We start from the raw sequence: 20,824 nt of genomic DNA, 5'->3' as shown, positions 1-20,824 counted from the left end.
GAACTAAATAGACATTTCTCCAAAGAAGACATACAGATGGCTAACAAACACATGAAAAGATGCTCAACATTACTCATTATCAGAGAAATGCAAATCAAAACCACTATGAGGTACCATTTCACGCCAGTCAGAATGGCTGCAACCCAAAAGTCTACAAGCAATAAATGCTGGAGAGGGTGTGGAGAAAAGGGAACCCTCTTACACTGTTGGTGAGAATGCAAACTAGTACAGCCACTATGGAGAACAGTGTGGAGATTCCTTAAAAATTGGAACTAGAACTGCCTTATGATCCAGCAATCCCACTGCTGGACATACACACTGAGGGAACCAGAATTGAAAGAGACACGTGTACCCCAATATTTATCACAGCACTGTTTATAATAGCCAGGACATGGAAGCAACCTAGATGTCCATCGGCAGATGAATGGATAAGAAAGCAGTGGTACATATACACAATGGAGTATTACTCAGCCATTAAAAAGAATACATTTGAATCAGTTCTAATGAGGTGGATGAAACTGGAGCCTATTATTCAGAGTGAAGTAAGCCAGAAAGAAAAACACCAATACAGTATACTAATGCATATATTTGGAATTTAGAAAGATGGTAACAATAACCCTGTATATGAGACAGCAAAAGAGACACTGATGTATAGAACAGTCTTTTGGACTCTGTGGGAGAGAGAGAGGGTGGGATGATTTGGGAGAATGGCATTGAAATACGTATAATATCATATATGAAATGAGTCGCCAGTCCAAGTTCGATGCATGATACTGGATGCTTGGGACTGGTGCACTGGGACGACCCAGAGGGATGGTATGGGGAGGGAGGAGGGAGGAGGGTTCAGGATGGGGAACACATGTATACCTGTGGCAGATTCATTTCGATATTTGGCAAAACCAATACAATATTGTAAAGTTTAAAAATAAAATTAAATTAAAAAAAATTAGTTAATAAAAAAAAAAACTCAGTTGCCATTTCTGAAGAATCTGAAGCAAAAGCAGAGTACTACACATTCCCTCTGCACACAGCACCACCTAAAGGGTGAGCAAACCACCTAAGCCACCCCTCTGACCTGACACCTGAACACACTTTTTTACCCTGACCCCATGTAAGCTTGCCCCCCACTCAGGGAGGGAGCAAGCAAGAGAAACTGTTGTTCATTTTCACTCATCCTTCATGCAGCAAGTGCCCCAATAAAGCCTTGTCTGGATTTCTTGTCTGGCCTCTGATCAAATTCTTTTTATTAAGGAGGCCAAGAACACTGGTTGGTAACAATTAGAGACTGCTATTTTAAAGAACATTACCAGGGAAGCCCACAGTGAAAAGGTTACACAGAGTAAAGATCTGAAGGATAAGAGATCAAGAATGATTTCTTGGAGAGGGGGTTTCAAGGACAAGAGAAAGTGAACAGATACCAAGGCATGAACATTCCTGGCAAGTGTGAGAAACAGGGAAGAGGTAGTGAGTAAAAGGGTAAGTAAAACAAAACAGGGTCCCAGGGGTTAGAGGTTAGTGCCACATCACTCTGCAGGTCATTGTAAGGTGTTTGCCCCTCCTCCATGGGTGATGGGAGCCATTGGGGGATTCTGGGCAAAGGTCGAATTTGCTTTTTAACAGCCTGACTATGGCTGCTATGCTGAGATTACACTGAAGTGGGCACAAGGGTTGAAACAGGGAAACCTGTTAGAAAACTGATGGCCTTATTCACACAAGAGATGATGGTGAGTCAGACCAGGGTTTATGTAGCAAGGAAGGTGATGAGATGAAATCAGATGCTGAACATACTTTAAAGGTAGAATCAACAGGTTTTGTTTGCAGATCAGGTGTAGAATAACAAAGAGAGAATCAAGAGAAACCCCAATGTTTGAGAGCTGAGAACTGAAAAGATGACAAGCGATTCAGGAAGAGAGAGAAGGTAGAAAATTAAGCAGATGGGGGATGGATATCAGATGCTCAGTTTTGGATCTGTTAAGATGAAACACCCAAGTGGAGATGTAAATGAAGTTAAAGGTCATCCTTAGCCAATGCATTTCTTCCTCATCTATCTCTCTGGCTTGGACCTCCAATGCCCTAATCCAAATCTCTATTTTCTAAGAAAAAGGATAATTTCAGATGTTGGTAAAATTGCTTTGTGAAACAATAAGGTACTATAAAGTGTACGTTATAAACTACAAGTACTATAAACTGTAAGTTTTATACATGGAAGCCCTAGGAAGATGCCATCAACTCCAAAAGGGGCCTTTTATTTGACCTTTGGAAAAGTAGACTTCAGGAAACATGCAAGAAACCATAGCCCCTCAGGGTTTTGGGGCCAGAGAAGTACAAGTTGGGTTATTTGCAAGCAAATATAGTGCCTTTTCTGGAAACCTTCACAGTTCGCTAAACTTTTGGAAAATTAAACACCCACCATTAAATCATAACCAAAGGAGACATGAAGTAGCGACTGACCATGCTCTCCCACCTATTGTGGCCTGAGAAGTAAAAGCATTATCCAGCTAGAGGAAATATGATTTCAATTGAGAATATCTGAAACCCATGGATTTCCTTTCTAAAGAAACCATAGTCCATTCTTTCAATCCATCTCCCACTTGCATTCCATCTTGCAACCACCAGCTCTGCCCCTGCTCCCACCCGTCAAATCTTGGTAGAAACAGCTGTCACCACAAAAGTCATAGCTGGGCCAAGGCAGCCAGCTGGCTCTGTGATTCACAAACAAATTAACCTTGGGATTTTATTTTGAGCAAAGGGGCTTCCTATCCTATGTTCTTAGTGGCCATCCATATTTTTGCCCTTGGATAAACAAACACCAACTCAAATGTCACACAGACTGAGCCATATTGTGGGTTTTCAGGGCCACTACTCACTACTGCTTTTTTAAAAATATTCTTAATCAAAAGTTTTTATCTCCTGACTTTTCCAGTGACCAAATGATCTGATCCCTACCTGGAGTTTCATTTCTCAAAGGGGAGGAGTGTGAACATCGTTGTTCCATTAACAATTTAACAAATCATTTCTCAAAGTGAAGGCACAGAGTTAACAGATGACATAATATGATATTTACACGTTTTAGGAAATCAGCAATTGTATGTGTTGCAGCACAGCACCATCTACTGACCATAAAGGGAAAGAACATGGGAGTGAGAAAAAGAAGACAGGAAAAGACAGGCCACAGAAAGGAGGTGAGAAAGAAGAGAAGGCTAGAAAGGAAGAGGAAAAGAGAAAGAAAGGATGGAGGAGGGAAAGGAAAGGAAGAGAAGGGAAGTTAAATTTAAGAAAAGGACTTTGGATTTTCACTCATGCAAATCTTCATGCCATACATACAGAAACTAACCTCGGAAGGTTTCATTTCTATTCATCAACGATGCAGAAGAATTTCAGATTGTCTATTTATAAGAAAAATCACTCTAACATTTTCAACCTTTTAAAAATAGTTATCCTGGTGTGGTATTGTCAAATGAATACATATATAAGTCAAAGTAATAGAATAAAGAATCCAGAAGTAAACTGCTATTTTGAGTCTTATTTTTCTACAAAGGTGCAAAGACAATTCAATAGAGAAATGATAGTCTGTTCAACAAATTGTGCTAAAATGATAATACAAAATATGTGCAACCTCAACCCATACCTTATATAAAATTTAACTAAATATGGACTACAAATGTAAATAAAACATTTTCAAATGTTAAACTGGCTTTCAATACCCAGAATTCATCCCAGGTATGAAAGGCTAGTCATGGATCCTGGAATTTTTTCTTCTCTATTTCCAACCAGTCTGAAGTTCTTAAACCAGCAAGTCCTCTGACAGAAATGACATGAAAATAGGCTTGACCTAATGGAAGATATGATTAGAAAGCAGTGAGATAAGGTGATAGATAATGAAGAACAGATCACATATGTCTAGAATAAAAGGACTAATGTCTTTGAATAAAATGGAAAGTTGAATTTTAGACATAGTCTAGTTTCTGATCTGCATCAAGCTATAAACAAATTAACTACTCAGTGAATTTACTAAAATCAGAAGTCTGTATATTAGCATTATTTGATCATGTTGCATTCCACTGTCATCATTTTTTATTTTAGTTTCGGACATTTTGAATATAGCATTTCAAAATGTAGATGTCATGCTTTTCTTTTTTATTTTGGAGGAAGAGTTTGAAAAATGTAGTTTGTCAACTGATAAGAAATAAATTCCAAAAACATAAAAGCAAAAAAAAAAGAAAGGCTAGTCAAACATTTGAAAATCAATTAATGTTAATACATCAACAGGCTTTAAAAGATAAGCTACACCATCATATCAATAAATGCAGAAAAAACATTTACAAAAACCCAACAGTCTTTCATGATGAAAAGAAAAAGAATTCTCAGTAAACCAGGAATAGAGGAGAACTTCCTCAATTTAATAAAGAGTATCTACAAAAGCCTACATCTAATATCATACTTGATTATGATAAAGTAGAAGTTTCTGCTATGGCTAGGAAAAAGTTAAAAAAAAAAAAAAAAGTCCTCTCTCACCAATCCGTTTTGACGTTATCTTGGAAGTTCTAAATACCATAATAATACCAGTTTCCCTGGTGGCTTACTTGGTAAAGAATCTACCTGCAAAGCAGGAGACCTGGGTTCGATTGGGAAGACCCCCTGGAAGAGGGCATGGTAACCCATTCCAGTATTCTTACCTGGAGAATCCTCATGGACAGAGGAGCATGGCGGGCTGTAGTCCATGGGGTCACAAAAGAGTCAGACACAACTGAGCGACTAAACACACACGCAAGAAAACAAAGAAATTGTTTGGAGAAAAAAGAAATAGAACATTGTTTTCTGATGATGCAATCATCTATATAGAAAATCTTAAAGGATTAACAAAAAACTTCTGTAGCTAATAAACAAATATGGCAAGACAGAAGGGTATAAGGTTAATATACAAAAGTCAACTGCTTTTCTACATGCCAGCAATGAAAGAGTAGAATTTGAAATTAAAAACACAATGTCATTTACATTAGCATCCAAAAATGAAATACTTAGGTATAAATCTAACAATGTATGTATGAGTCAACATGAAGAAATTATAAAACTCTGAAGAACAAAATTAAAGAACTGAATAAATTGAGAGACACTCCATGTTCACGAACAGAAAGACTCAGTACTGTCATGATGTCAGATCTTCCAAACTTGATCTACAGATTTAATTCAATTCCAATCAAAATCCCAGCAAGATAATTTTGTAGATATTGACAAACTGATTTTAAAGTCTATATGGAAGGGCAAAAGACCCAGAATAGCCAACACAATATTGAAGCAGAAGAACAAATTTGGAGGATTGATAAGACAAGACTTCAAAACTACTATAAAGCTGCAATAATCAAGACAAGGTTGTGCTGGTGAGAGAACAGAGAAATAGATCAATGGAACAAAATAGACAGCACAGAAATAAACTCACAATACAGTCAACTGATCTTTGACAAAGGAGCAAAGATAATACAACAGAGCAAATAAAGTCCCTTCAACAAATGATGCTAGAACAATTGAACTTCTGTATTAAAATTTTAAAAAATGTAAAGACATAAATCTTACACCCTGCACAAAAATTTACTCACAATGCATCACAGACAGAAATATAAAAAGCAGAACTATGAAATTCTGAAAAGACAATACAGAAGATCTAAATGACTTTGAGAATGGTGATGACTTTTTAGATAAAATATCAAAGGCATAATCCACGAAAGAAGTAATTACTATAAGTTCAGTTCAGTTCAGTTCAGTCACTCAGTCGTGTCCGACTCTTTGCGACCCCATGAATCACAGCACGCCAGGCTTCCCTGTCCATCACCAACTCCCAGAGTTCACTCAAACTCACGTCCATTGAGTCAGTGATTCCATCCAGCCATCTCACCTTCTGTCGTCTCCTTCTCCTCCTGCCCCCAACCCCTCCCAGCATCAGAGTCTTCCAATAGGCATCATTAAAATTAAAAACAGTCTGCTTTCCAAAAGACAGTGTTCAGAAAATAAGACAATATATGGATTGGGAATATGTATTTGCAAAAGACACATCTGATAAAGGATTCTCACCCAAAATCTACACAATCTTAGAATTCAACCAAAGAAAAAGAACAACCAAATAAATAAGATTATGAACGACCATATTAAAAAGTGGGCCTTAAAAAACTAGGTATAAAACCACCATATGACCCAGCAATCCCACTCCTAGGCATGTACCCTGAGGAAACCAAAACTGAAAGAGACACCCATTGTTCATTGCAGCACTATTTACAATAGCTAGAACATGGAAGCAACCTAGATGTCCATCAACAGATGAATGGATAAGGAAGTTGTGGTATATACACACAGTATTACTCAATCATAAAAAGGAACACATTTGAGTCAGTTCTAATGAGATGGATGAACCTAGAACCTATTATAAGAGAGAAGTGAGTCAGAAAGAGAAAGATAAATAATCTATTCTAACACATATGTATGGAATCTAGAAAAATGGTACTGAAGAATTTATTTACAGAGCAACAGTGGCAAAACAGACATAGAGAATAGGCTTATGGACATGGGGAGAGGGGAGGAGAGGGTGAGATGTATGGAAAGAGTAACATGGAAACTTACATTACCATATGTAAAATAGATAACCAAAGGGAATTTGCTGTATGTCTCAGGAAACTCAAACAGGGGCTCTGTATCAACCTAGAGGGGTGGGATGGGGAGGGAGATGGGAGGGAATTTCAAAAGGGAAGGTATATATGTACATCTATGACTGATTCACGTTGAGATTTGACAGAAAACAGCAAAATTCTGTAAAGCAATTATCCTTCAATAAAAAATTAATTTAAAAAACAGTGGGTCTTAACAGACGCTACCAAAGAAGAATACATCACCATAGAAGTCCATCACCAACTCCCAGAGCTTACTCAAACTCATATCTATCAAGTCGGTGATGCCATCCAACCATGTCATCCTCTGTCATCCCCTTCTCAAAGGTATATGAAAAGACAGCCCACTCTGTATGTCACCCCAGAAAATCAAATTAAAATAACAGATTACCACTGCATACCTACTAGAATGCCAAAATCTGAACCTTGATGACACCATATGATGACAAAGATGTAAAACAACAGGAACTATCATTCATTGATGGTGGGAAAGGAAAGTGGTACAGCTACTTTGGAAGATATCTGGCAGATTTTTACAAAAGAAAATAAGCATTTTCACCACATGATACAGTCATCATTTCCTTGGTATTTACTCAAATAAGCTGAGAAAGCATGTCCACTCAAAAACGTGTATATGGCAATTTAGAGCAGCTTTATTCTTAAGTTCCAAAACTTGAAAGCAACCAAAATGTTGTTGAGTAGGTGATGAATACATAAACTGGGGTACATCCAGGCAACTAGACACTACTCAGCCCTGAAAAGAAATGAGCTAGTAAGCCATCAAAAGATATGCAAGAATTTTTAACGTACACTACTAAGTGAAAGAAGCCAATCTGAAAAGGCTACATACTGTACGATTTCAACTATCTGGCATTCTGGAAAAGGAAAAAAAAAACAAAACTATGAAGACAGTAAAAGATCAGTGGTTGCCAAGGGATTAGGCGGGAAAGATGAATAGGTAGGCTGAAAGGACTTTTAGGGCAGTAAAAATACTCTGTATGATACCATACCATGATACATGTCATTATACATGGATACATGTCATTATACATTTATCGAAGCCCACAGACTGCCAACACCAATGATGAACCATAATATAAACTATGAACTTTGAATGATTATGATGTGTCAATGTAGGTTCATCACTTATAACAAATGTACCATCCGGTGGGGATGTCAATAGTGGGGAGGCTGTGCATGTGTTGGGAAAGGGGTAAATGGGATATCTATGTACCTTCCTATTAATTTTGCTATGAACCTTTAAACTTCTCTAAAAAATAGTCTTTAAAAATACTAGAAGAAAGGACTTTCCTGATGGTCCAATGGTTAAGAATCCACCTGCCAATGGAGGGGACACAGATTTGATTCCTGGTCCAAGAAGATTCCACATGCCATGGAGGCACTAAACTCATGTGCCAATTATTTAGCCCATGTTTTAGAATCCTTGCTCTGCAACAAGAGAAGCCACCGTGAGAAGACTGCACACTACAGAGTAACCACCAACCACTGCAATTAGCAAAAGTCTGCATGTATCAACAAAGACCCAGTGCAGCCCCCCAAAAAAAGCATAAACATTTTTTAAATATTAAAATAAAAATCTTACACAATTATTCATGACAAGGAATGGGGCAGGGGAAACCATGATGGAACTACTGATTTATTTAATATCATGTATGAATCTCAAATCCATTATGTTAAGTGAAGTAAGCCAGTCTCAAAGAATTACATATTGCATTATTTCATTTAATGATATTCTGAAACAGTGAAAACTCTAGGGACAGAAAATATATCAGTGGTTGCTATAGTAGGAAGAGAGGGTAACATGAAGGGGTATAGAGGAATTTGGGAGGGGTGAAGAAACCATTTTACATCTTGATTGAGCTGATTATTACACTACTGTACATATTTGTAAAATTCTCAACTCTAAAATAGAAATATGGATTTTACTATATGTAAATGATACCATAACTAAAATGTAAAAAGTAAATGACCTTACTCTAATATGTGACTTATTGCAGAAAAAGATGGAATTATAAGTATTTTCTACACTCACAAACTATTTGTTAAATTCATCAATTTATTCTTAAAAGAAAGCCCTTGCTAAATCTAATCTTGGCTCCTGTTTAAAATAGCCTGCATTTAAAAATAGAAGAACCTGAATTGGTGTAACATGAACAGTTACATAATCTACATCTTAATGATCAAAATGTATTACAGAGAGGGGATTATACTGGTATTTAATGCAATCTTTTACTAACTTTTAACCTGAATGTTTATCCATGTGAAACATCTTCAGAAATTCTTTCTGGTAGCTTACATTATACAAAGAAATGACTACATGGTTCTGAATGCTGTCCCTTTCTTTTCAAGCTCCAGATTACATCGTATCAGCCTTCCCAGAGTTATACTTTTGTTCTTTCAACCAAGGTTACTTCTCAGTCCCAAAGAGAAGAAAAGAGTTCAAAGGTAGCAACCTATATAGGCAGAGCATTTATTGTATTGGATGTATGATGCCAAGAGTAAAGGTTAACCAAAAAAGGAAGAGGAGGATAGAGAAAAAATGTTAAAATTCTCACATTGAAGGCCATTTTGCCAAACTAGCATTTACTGCATCAGTGGTTTGATCACTGCTCTTTGGATCCTTCATCCACTAACATGATTTGGGGGCTATATAAAATTCATTTATTTAACAATTATTTCTCGTGGGTCTGCTATGTAAGCTATGGTGCCAAAAACAAACTCGGGATATAGTGACCCACAAAAAGACAATGGCCCTGTCCTAAGACTCATCATCTTTGGGAGGAAGTTGATGCATTAAGTCAAAAATGATGGCAGAATAGGATCACACCTGTCATGGTATCTGAGGAGTACAGGGGAGGAAGGCAGATGCATCAAAGTATCTGAACCCAGGCGGTGTATTTAGAAACAAAAAATGTATGAGGGCAGGGACATTAACTATAAAATGACTATTAACCAGATGGATTGGGGAATATAGGCAGTAAGAAAAGACATCACCAGCAAAGATCTAAAGCCTTACAAGTCTATAACTATACAATAATGTAGTTACCACATGAAAAAAAAATATGCCTGGAAAATATAAAGACTTGATAAAATTGTAAAAAAAAAAAAAAAAAAATTAAACCTCTCCTTAATTGATTTGTAGCTATCTAATTGAAGTTTGGCCTTGGGGTTCAAAATGAAGCAGGCAAAGGCTAAGAGTTTTGTCAAGAAAATGCAGCAATCATAGCAAACACCCTCTTCCAACAACACAAGAGACAACTCTCCGCATGAACATCACCAGATGGTCAGTCTCGAAATCAGATTTATATTCTTTGCAGCTGAAGATGGAGAAGCTCTATACAGTCAGCAAAAACAAGACCTGGAGCTGACCGTGGCTTAGATCATCAGATTCTTACTGCAAAATCCAAGCTCAAATTGAAGAAAGTAGGTAGGGAAAAATACTAGGCCATTCAATTATGACCTAAATCAAATCCCTTATGATTATACTGTGACAGTTATGAATGGATTCAAGGGATTCGATCTGGTAGACAGAATAGATCTGAGGAACTATGGACAGAGGTTTGTAACATTGTATAGGAGGTGATGACCAAAACCATCCCCAAGAAAAAGAAATGCAAAAAGATAAAGTGGTTGTCTGAGCAGGCCTTAAAATAGCTGAGAAAAGAAGGGACGTGAAAGGCAAAGAAGAAAGGGAAAGATACACTCAACTGAATGAAGAGTTCCAGAGGATAGCAAGGAGAGATAGGAAAGCCTTCTTAAGTGACCAACGTAAAGAAACAGAGGAAAATAATAAAATGGGAAATACTAGAGATCTCTTTAAGAAAATTGGAGTTACCAAGGGAACATTTCATACAAAGATAGACACAATAAAGGACAAAAATAGCAAGGAGCTAACAGAAGCAAAAGTTTAAGAAGAGGTGGCAAGAATACACAGACATCCTGGAGTGTGAAGTCAAGTGGGCCTTAGGAAGCATTACTACAAGCAAAGCTAGTAGGGGTGATGGAGTTCCAGCTGAGCTATTTAAAATCTTAAAAGATCATGCCACTAAAGTGCTGCACTCATTATGCCAGCAAAGTTGGAAAACTCAGTAGTGGCCACAAGAATGGAAAAGGTCAGTTTTTAATTCTAATCCCAAAGAAAAGCAATGCCAAAGAATGTTCAAATTACCACACAATTGCACTCATTTCACAAGATTATGCTCAAAATCCCTCGTGCTAGTCTTCAAGAGTATGTGAACTAAGAAATTCCAGATGTATAATCTGGATTTACAAAAGGCAGAGGAACCAGAGATCACATAAGAGAATTCCAAAAAAAAAATCTGCTTCATTAACTGTGCTAAGGCCTTTTACTATGTGGATCACAACAAACTGTGGAATATTCTAAAAGAGATGGGAATACCAGACCACCTTACCTACCTCCTGAGAAACCTATATGTATGTCAAGAAGCAACACTTAGAACCATACATGGAACAATGGACTGGTTCAAAATTTGGAAAGAAGTACATCAAGGCTGTATATTGTCACCCTGCTTATTTAACTTACATGCAGATAACATCATGCAAAATGTCAGACTCGATGAATCACAAGCTGGAATCAAGATTGCAGGGAGAAATAGCAACAGATATGCAGATGATATCACTTTAATGGCAGAAAATGAACAGGAACTAAAGAGCCTCTTGATGAAGGTGGAAGAGTAGAGTGAAAAAGCTGGCTTACAACTCAACATTCAAAAAACTAAGATCATGGCTTTGGGTCCTATCGCTTCATGGATGGGGGAAATGTGGAAACAGTGTCAGATTTCATTTTCTTGGCCTCCAAAATCATTGCAGACAGTGACTGCAGCCACAAAATTAAAAGACACTTGCTCCTTGGAAGAATAGCTATGTCAAACCTAGACAGTGTTTTAAAAAATGAAGACATCACTTTGCCTAAAAAGAGTCATATAATCAAAGCTATAGTTTTTCCAGTAGTTATGTATGGATGTGAGAGTTGGACCATAAGGAAGGCTGAGCACTGAAGAATTGACACTCTCGAACTGTGGGGCTGGAGAAGACTCCTGAGAGTCCCTTGGACAGCAAGGAGATCAAACCAGTCCTTCCTAAAAGAAATCAACCTTGAATATCCATTGGTAGGATTGATGCTGAAGCTGCAATCCTTTGGCCACCTGATGTGTAGAGCCAAGTCATTGGAAAAGATCCTGATGCTGGGAAAAATGGAGGACAAGGGGAGAAGGGGGCGACAGAGGATGAGATGGTTGAATGGCATCACTGTCTCAATGGACATGAACTTGAGCAAACTCTGGGAGATAGTGAAGGACAGAGATGCCTGGCATGCTGCAGTTCATGGGGTCACAAAGAGTTGGACATGATTTAGTGACTGAACAACAGCAACAACAATGGAAGTAACCCAGTTGATGCTAAGTGGAAACAGAACAAAACTAATCTAGAGAAGATGCCATCCCCAAATACTATTATTAATTTGTCTTTATTTGGGGAAAACATTTTGTCATTATGGTTGTTTTTCAGTCACTCAGTCGTGTCCAATTCTTTGCAACCCCCTGGACAACAGCACGTCAGGCTTCCTTGTCCTTCACCATCTCCTGGAGCTTGCTCAAACCTATGTCATTTGTGTTAGTGATGCCATCCAACCAATCTTGTCCTGTGTCATCCCCCTCTCCTCCTGCCTTCAATCTTTCCTAGCATCAGGGTATTTTCTGATGAGTTGGCTCTTTAGGGTCATTAAGGGTGGCTTATCCAAATTTTCACAGACTATTGTCAAATTGTGTAAAAAAGCAAAATGCGTTAGTCAGCCTTACCTCTTCTAGTTTTGAAACTCTGTGCACTTGGAGTTACAGTCTGACTAGACTTACTTCTAATAGATTTCATTTTAGAAATAGATAGTAATCTCTTTTTATGCATTTCCTTCAACACAAATGTCTTGCATGTTTAATCTTGGTATTTCTTTGTATAGAAGCTTATCATTCATAGAAAAAAATATCCATTCATCCAACAAATCTTTATCTAGGCTCCACTATATGCCATGTCCAAGAATCTTCATTTGTGTTATGCATTTGAGTAATTGGTCACATCAGTAATATTAAAGTCTGCAGGTACACATAAAATTACTTAACCAATAGCTTAAATGCTTAGGTAAGCTCTCCCTCAAACCTCAAAACCAATAGAAAAATGAGGGCTAACATGTCACAAACCTAGCCATATTTTTGATCTGTACTATGTTTTTGGTATAGAGTTTCAGTAAATATTATTCTTTTAGCAATGCCATAAATTCACTTCTCTATAGCTTCAAAAGCTTGGTCATAGTTTTATGGTTCTCAATTTTAGTGAATTTGTCCATACTCAATCATCAGTCTTTGCCCTTCCAAAATATTCATAATAAATAATTCACAAGGAATATGGCCTTAGTTTTTGTCTGGATAACATGTTTTTTTTTTTAATTCTTTACCTCCTTATTTTAGGTCTCATTCTGTCTCCATTCTGATGTTTAATTGTGGTGGTAATTTAGCAAAGGTAATGATTTTGAAAGGTCTGTGATCATTGAAATTTAAGCCCAAATAGCAACCTGACTGACATTTTTTAAATTTTATATTGGAGCATAGTTGATTAACAATATTGTGTTTGTTTCTGATATACAACAAAGTGATTCAGTTTTACATATACACATATATTCTTTTTCAAATTATTTTCCATTTAGGTTACTACAGAATACAGAGCAGAGTTCCCTGTGCTATACAGTAGGTCCTTGTTGGTTATTTATTTTAAATATGGTAGTGTGTACATATCAATTTAGGAAATGTTAATAATTACCCAGAAGCCAGCACCTTGATGATTTTCTCAATGAACTAAGCAATGGTAGAAAGATTTCTCTTCTTCACATATTTTTATAATATTCTGCCGTATACTTTCCAGCTATTTCTCTGGAAACTATTTGAATCCATGTTTCTCCTAAGCAGTGACACAAGGTGGGCTGGCTAAGACATGCTTTCATGTGGATATGGTATTGCTGCAGGCAAAAGGAAGCACTCCTATAATAAATCCTCTGGGTGGGCTTGCTTTATAAGGGTCTTGAAAAGCTGAGAAAGACAAGCAAAGAACCAAATGTGAAACTTGAGGCCCTTGTCACCAACACACTGAGTTAAAAAGCACACACCATTTACCAAGCATACCTGCCCAAGCTAGTAAATTGACCAATTTCTCACCCACCATTTTTGTCTTTATAAACCAAGGGAGGAACACAAGTAAAAAAAGTCTTATTTTATTTCTTAACTCAAGAAAGGGAAAAAAGGTAAAATTTGCATGTTATTCACCATTACCTAGGAGAAGGCAATGGCACCCCACTCCAGTACTCTTGCCTAGAAAATCCCATGGACGGAGGAGCCTGGTAAGCTACAGTCCATGGGATCGCTAAGAGTCGGACATGACTGAACGACTTCACTTTCACTTTTCACTTTCATGCATTGGAGAAGGAAATGGCAACCCATTCCAGGGTTCTTGCCTGGAGAATCCCAGGGATGGGGGAGCCTGGTGGGCTGCTGTCTATGGGGTCACACAGAGTCGGACACGACTGAAGTGACTTAGCATAGCATAGCACCATTACCTTTAGGCAGTTACTATTAACTCTTAGAGGTTAAATCAAAAGAAACACAGGATTCCATCAGTCTTGGGCAGTGCCGGAGAATATGCACTCTGTCTTCACCTCGTACATACAACGTACTTTCAGAATTAGATGTCACATCATGAGAAACAGTATGTTGAAAGAGTCAACCTGACAGAGTATACAAGAATCTATAGAGATTTTGTTCAAATTCTCTCTGTTAATGTCTAGCTCGTGGGCTGGCACCTGATTTCATTCAAGTGTTAGTACTTTCTTCATAAAATCTACTTGTAACTCTTGACTAATGCTGAATCTACATGCCATAGCCTGGAATTTTGACTGCAACTAAGAGCTGTATGTGGAGGGATGAAATAAATATCTTACTCCAGGCCTCAATCTCACATCTAACATTATCTCTGCAGGTACGAGTTGTCCCTTGGAGAGCTGATGGTAGGAACTGACTGCTATGAGGGTGTGTGTCTGAGCTCCACCCAGAGGACTGTGGGTTCCCTACGCTGTGTCTCTGTGTTCACCCACAGGCTGGGTGTGGTCTGAGCCAGTGATTTCCTTTAGAAGGCTGACCTTGAACTACGGGAACCAACTTTGCTGCCCAGAGAGCCAGAAGTACCTGGGAATTTGCATCTTCCAAGGTTGACCAACCAGCCCAGTTTGTTGAGGACTGAATGGTGTCCCCAAATGTGGGGTTTTCAGCACTAAAAGAAAGACAGTCCCAGGTAAACTGAGAAAGTTGCTTACCCAAAGTACCCTCATCACCACAAGTGGGCGGTCCTTAGTCATATCTGATTAGTGCAGTAATAGGCAAGCCCAAAAATACGATGCTAAAGCTGAAATTCCAATACTTTGGCCACCTGATGTGAAGAACTGACTCCTTGGAAAAGACTCTGATGCTGGGAAAGATTGAAGGCAGGAGGAGAAGGGGCAACAGGGGATGAGATGGTTGGATGGCATCACCAACTCAACAGACATGACTTTGAGCAAACTCCAGGAGATGGTGAACGACAGGGAAGCCTGGTGTGCTGCAGTCCATGAGGTTGCAAAGAGTTGGACATGACTGAGTGACTGAACTGATAAAAGCCCAATTCCCTTGTCTTAAGTTGGGACGAACATCCAGGTACAACTGTGTTCCAGAGCACCTTGCAGGAACCGACTGAGGCTGGAGTTTCCCGTACCTCGCATCTTCCTTTCCGTATCTGGTCTCTCCTCTCACTTTCCCGTGTCTCCTGGAAGCACTTCCTTAGTAAATCATTTGCACCCCATTCTCATCTCAGTGAAATATTACGAACTCCTGCCCCTTTCCAGGAGTGTGAGAAAATCACAGGACGTGTCTGCCATTGAATTCATGTGGCAGTCACAAATTTCATTTTAGCCAAATGTTTAAGATTATCCTGAACTAAAATTGATAACAGAGTTATGATGGTGGTGGTTTAGTCGCCAAGTCATGTCTGACTCTTGTGACCCCATGGATGATAGCTCACCAGGCTCCCCCATCCATGGGTTTCTCCAGGCAAAAATACTGGAGTGGGTTGCCATTTCCTTCTCCAGGGGATCTTCCCAACCCAGGAATCGAACTCAGGTCTCCTGCATTGCAGACAGATTCTTTACCAACTGAGCTATGAGGGAAGCCAAGTTATAGGCAGATGGGAAAATTCTCTCATCTTGGTGAATTTCCTTTTCTTCTTTCCATAACTTTGGTCAACTTGGAGATGGTAAAGATGGTAGAAATAGCAGCAGAGTATAAAGGTGGCTCTTGGGGCGGGAGGAGGGTGTGGTATGTGGCAAACAGACAGTTAAAAGAGATAAAATTTAAATAATCAACCCCAAGTGATTAAGATTTGATTAGCTATTATTTAGTGCATCCCAAGGGGCATTTTTTTTCTGAAATAAAACTAAAATCTTTAGTATATTTTAAGAAAATAATTTTCTCTGCTAGGATATGTAATTCTATCATTTATATATACCTACAGATATTTTTCTGAAACCATAACTGAATAAAATATTAATTTGTCCTGGACTGTACTTTTTTGTGTCTAGAAACTCTACTTCTCTGACCTGCTCTTTGAACCGTTGAAGTTACTATACAATGAGGAGCAATTTGCAATAATTTACCAAAAAAAAAAACACAATAATAAAGTAGCTCTATAACCCGTGTGTTTGATTTAAGGAAAAGGGTTTCCCTTCCAGGACCCCATGAATGTACAAGGTTCAAACAAAGTGCGAGGCGCTAATGAACAGCCTCTGTTTTCCTGTGCCGGGCCCTGAACAGAATGACTTCATTCAGGGCTACTGTTCGTGCATGGAAAGTGCTGGTAAAAAATCCCACAGAGTTCAGACGACCTTTTCCTAACTTTCTTTTTTTTCCCCTATTTGTCTTTCGGGTCTAAGCCAGGGATAACATAAATATTCATCAGCTGATATTTGCAGTAGCTGTGAAGTTATGAATGAGGCCATGCGGCTTGACTCTTGTCCCATCTACAGAACAGCAGCTTCTCCACTCAGCTTGCAGCCAAAGGACACTTTCCAAAATCCCCAAAGTGTACTAGCAGGCTTTTCAAATTCAAACTTTTCTTTTCTTTAATGCTCAGAGCATAAATGCTGTCTGCTTAATGTTTACCCTGGGATTATAGAAGAAGAAAAAGAAAAACATTACTTTGCCAAGCTTTAAACTTTCAGATGCCTTGACATAACAGGCAAATGTGTTAGTAGTTCACAACATTGGTGGCATGTATCAATGGTCATGATGTTTCCAGGTTTTCTTTTTATATTAAATACCAGACAGATACCTGAGGCATGTATTGTGTGAAAGACAGGGAAAAGAATCACAGCTTTGATCTGTTTTTATTGCTTTATTAGTCACCTGGGCAGGTGTTGGACAGAGATGCTGGAAAACACTTTTGAATAAGACAGCTTCAAATAGGTCCTCGATGTTGAGACATAAAAACATAAAAATTGTGCCTGTCATACAGCCCAGAATGGGCTGGTCTCCTTGTAATCCAGATTTTCCACAAATCAGAACTTTAGAATCTGTATTTTTTTTTAATTTTCCAGAGCCTCTTACTCAAAGAAAAAAAGGTAGAAAGAATGTCGCAAATGGAAATAAGAGACTATGTGGTAGCAAAAAGTCAAGTGATGAATCAATTCCCAGTAGCTAATAAACATAAATAGAACACATTTTTAATAGATACAGTATAAATTATGTCAGTGTACAATGCTGTCTTTTTAACTTTGCTTATCAGTGTGTTTTATTCAAAACCCAACATATGGTCTTTGTCTCTGTAGAAGTGTTCCCTATGTATATGAGTTATCTGGATAATCCTAGGACATGAAGATAATTTTTAAGAAGTATTATTCCAAGAGCCATACTTGGGAGAATCTATTTGGAAATATACTGTATTTCTGAATTTTATATAACAATTGCAGATCAAAATCTCCTATGATCACTGTTCTGTAGGTTTTCAGGTCCAGCTATCTTGGATAAGATGACGTACCTGACAGTGGAAATAACTGTCTAAACCACCAAACCATAGAGATGAAAGATAGAAGAGCAGGAACTCAGGTGTTCCAATAAGGACCAAATCCCAGCCTGGCAAGAAATCTGACTGGAACAGATATTCATGGCTGGATTCCCATCTCCTTCTTCATCCTGGAGTCTAGCCTTCCCAGGGCTAGAACGGGAGCCAGAGGCAAGTGCTCAACTGTATTCTCTCTGGCTCCAGCTCTCACCAGAATAAGATCTGATGAAGAACTGTTGGAGAGAGTTATAGGCAATGGCCTTCTGCAGGAAAAACTAGTCAGTAGACAGGAATGATGGATTGTTATACATGCACAGAGACACTGGGAAGGCCAGATGAGTTAGAGCATGTAGGAAAGATTTCTTCTCCCTCTGATCCTCTCCTAGTACTGTAAACTCTGATCTGGAAGTAGCAGAGGGAAGAATTAGATGTTGATGTCCTCTGTTGTGAAACTCTTTTTCAAAGCACATTGCAATGTCAGAAATAATTTCAATTAGAAACTTTTTACTCTTATTCAACAATAGCCTATAAAATTTCATGTACAAATGACTCTATATTTTGATCTTGGGCACAAGCAACTGAAGATATTTGCTTACTTGATTAGTTTTCTTTGTTTTTAAAGGACTGTTTACATATTAAAGACCACTTTCTGAGTTCTAGCCTTTCTTTCTTTCTTTCTTTCCTCTTTATATCCTCTCCAGGAACACTGCATTTTCCCAAACAATACCTCATCTGTTTAAGTACACAGAATTTTGAACAGTACAAGACAATTTGTGATCTGTCAAGGCAGACCACAAGTGTAAGTCATACTGTTTCATCAAAGTGGTCCATGTAATTTATAATCCAAATTGGGAGAGTTTGGGAGTAACTGGAGCATGAACACTGGAAGAATGAGTATTACGCTGGGAGAATTAATATAAAACTGGGACTGTTGTGGACAAATAGGAGCATATAATCACCCTACACATGAAGTCCTCTGGTTGATTCTCTACTTTTATCTTCAGTTTCCACTTGTGTTCTCTGGATAATAATTTGCATTCCCATTAGGTGATTTAATGCCACTTTATTTGGCTGTTATACCAAATTATCATCAATACACATCATTCAAGCTATATCCTCATAAAGTTGCTTTGGGTGATGTCATCTCCCTTCTGTCTTTCCACTGAGGATTTTAAAGCTTTCAAAAACATATCCCATAAACTGTGCACTCTGCCTATGTATAGGGCCAGTGCTATCTCAAGAAAAATAAGATTAGATTGCTTATTTCCCTTGCTTCTGAGAGGTTACTTGGTGGATACCAGATAGCCAGCTGTTGGTTCTCTCTATTGACTGAAGTACACTCAGCTCCCTAATCACAGAATAGAGGTAATTCATCCACAAAGGGGCATCAGACTGTTTCCATGGGTTCAGAGGTTAAACAGAGGTTAAACAGCACCTTGGAGGAAGAGCAGCTTCAACACATTGGTTTTGGCCTAATGACTTTGTCATACCTGCTGATTCCCAGCTCCTCTATGTGAATTGTTTTAAATTTTGGGCGATCGTTTTTTTAAAAATATTTATTTCTTTCTTTGGCTATGTTGGCCCAGAGGTTAAAGTGTCTGCCTGCAATGCGGGAGACCTGGGTTCTATCCCTGGGTCAGGAAGACCCCCTGGAGAAGCAAATGGCAACCCACTCCAGTATTCTTGCCTGAGAATCCCATGGACCGAGAAGCCTGGTGGGCTACAGTCCACAGGGTCACAAAGAGTCGGACACAACTGAGCGACTTCACTTTCACTTGGCTATGTTGGTCTTAGTTGCAGCACGTGGGATCTTTCACTGCAGAGCATGGACTTCTCTCTAGTTGTGGCACATGGGCTCAAGAGCACTGGCCCGGTAGCTGTGGCACGTGGGATCAGGAGCCTTGGCTCAGTAGCTGTGGTACGTGGACTCTCTACTCTTGAGTGATCTTGATGAGCCACCTTAGCTCTCTTGCTTTGCAAAGTTCCTTTAGAATTGCAATGTGGAAAATTGCACCACTTCAATATTCATAATTTTTTGACATAATAAATACCTGAATTCTACAGATGCTATTTAAACTGATGAGGAGTATTCTGAGAAGACTTTTCATTAAACAAATTTTTTTTTAATTTCTTGCCATTAAAATTTGATTTATTTTGTTATTCAAACTTTGTCAGTTATCTCCATCTCTGCCACTAATAGTCGACTGGACCTTGGTAAGTTATAATCCTTCTGGTCAGTTTCCTAGAGATCAAAGGGTTGAATTTTCAGTATTTCTCACATTGCAGTCCATAGAATTTAAATCCATATCATATTAATTAGGCTTTCCTGGTGGCTCAGACAGTAAGAATCCACTTTGCAATGCAAGAGACCCAGGTTTGATTCCTTGGTCAGAAAGATCCCCTGGAGAAGGGAATGGTTACCCACTCCAGTATTCTTGCCTGGAGAATTCCACAGACAGAGGAGCCTGGTCGGCTACAATCCATGGAGTCACAAAGAGTTGGACACGACTGAGCACCTAACACTATATTAATTGCATACATACATGGAGCATTTATGAAAAATACCTGATTAACAAAGGTAAATAGATTTCTTTAATATAAGACTTGAGATACATTAATAAGCAGATATGTCTAATTAAGCCACAAGACAATTTTAAATTACCATGATTAATTTATGCACTTCAAAAATAAAGCAATCAAGAAGTTAAATTTGCAAGAATGAATACACTAGCCTTGAAATAACATGTTAAACTTCCATCAAACATTCTGTGGTCTGAAACTGACAGGATGTTTCTAGATTACTGGTGCATGGTCAAGCAAAGAAAGACTACTCACAGTGGGATTAAAGGCATTGCCCTAACCAGTTTCAAATTTCCCAGTTGCCAAGTGATGCCATACCCTTTAGGTGTTACAATATTAAGGTCAAATAACTCATATCATTCCTAAGTTTCTTTTTTAGTGAGAATATCACCAGAAAAAAATTTAATTTATAAGGAGACCGACAAAGT

The sequence above is a fragment of the Bos indicus x Bos taurus genome, chromosome 13, assembly GCF_003369695.1.
Source record: "Bos indicus x Bos taurus breed Angus x Brahman F1 hybrid chromosome 13, Bos_hybrid_MaternalHap_v2.0, whole genome shotgun sequence".
In the NCBI taxonomy this organism is placed as follows: Eukaryota; Metazoa; Chordata; class Mammalia; order Artiodactyla; family Bovidae; genus Bos; species Bos indicus x Bos taurus.
Note: the sequence above shows the minus strand (reverse complement) of the source record.